The following is a 354-nucleotide window of genomic DNA, read 5'->3' as shown; positions in this document are numbered from 1 at the left end:
TTCCTATCACACAAAGATTTGGCGCCCCCCCCCCCCTGTATAACTCTGAGGACCCCTTAGGAGTCCCGGACGACCCTTGCCATAGATTGTTTTTGTTGACAAATGGATCTTTCCATGTTGAAGTAGGGTACTAGGAGATGAGACAGAGACATGACTACAAACCAGCTAATCAGATAGATGAGCAGACAGCGCTAGCCGAGCATCAATCCACTCTACAGCCTGCCTTATGGAGCTTTATGTGATGATTGGCGCATTCAGGACCGGAGCAGCCGATGACCCATTTCAAGAGGAAAGGTATTACTATGGCTGTAGCATTTCGAAAGAGGCTAGAAGGTGGCTTTGGCTTTGCCTTTT

This window comes from Gymnoscopelus braueri, assembly GCF_963280865.1.
Source record: "Gymnoscopelus braueri genome assembly, chromosome: 23".
In the NCBI taxonomy this organism is placed as follows: Eukaryota; Metazoa; Chordata; class Actinopteri; order Myctophiformes; family Myctophidae; genus Gymnoscopelus; species Gymnoscopelus braueri.
This window is presented reverse-complemented; position numbering follows the sequence as displayed.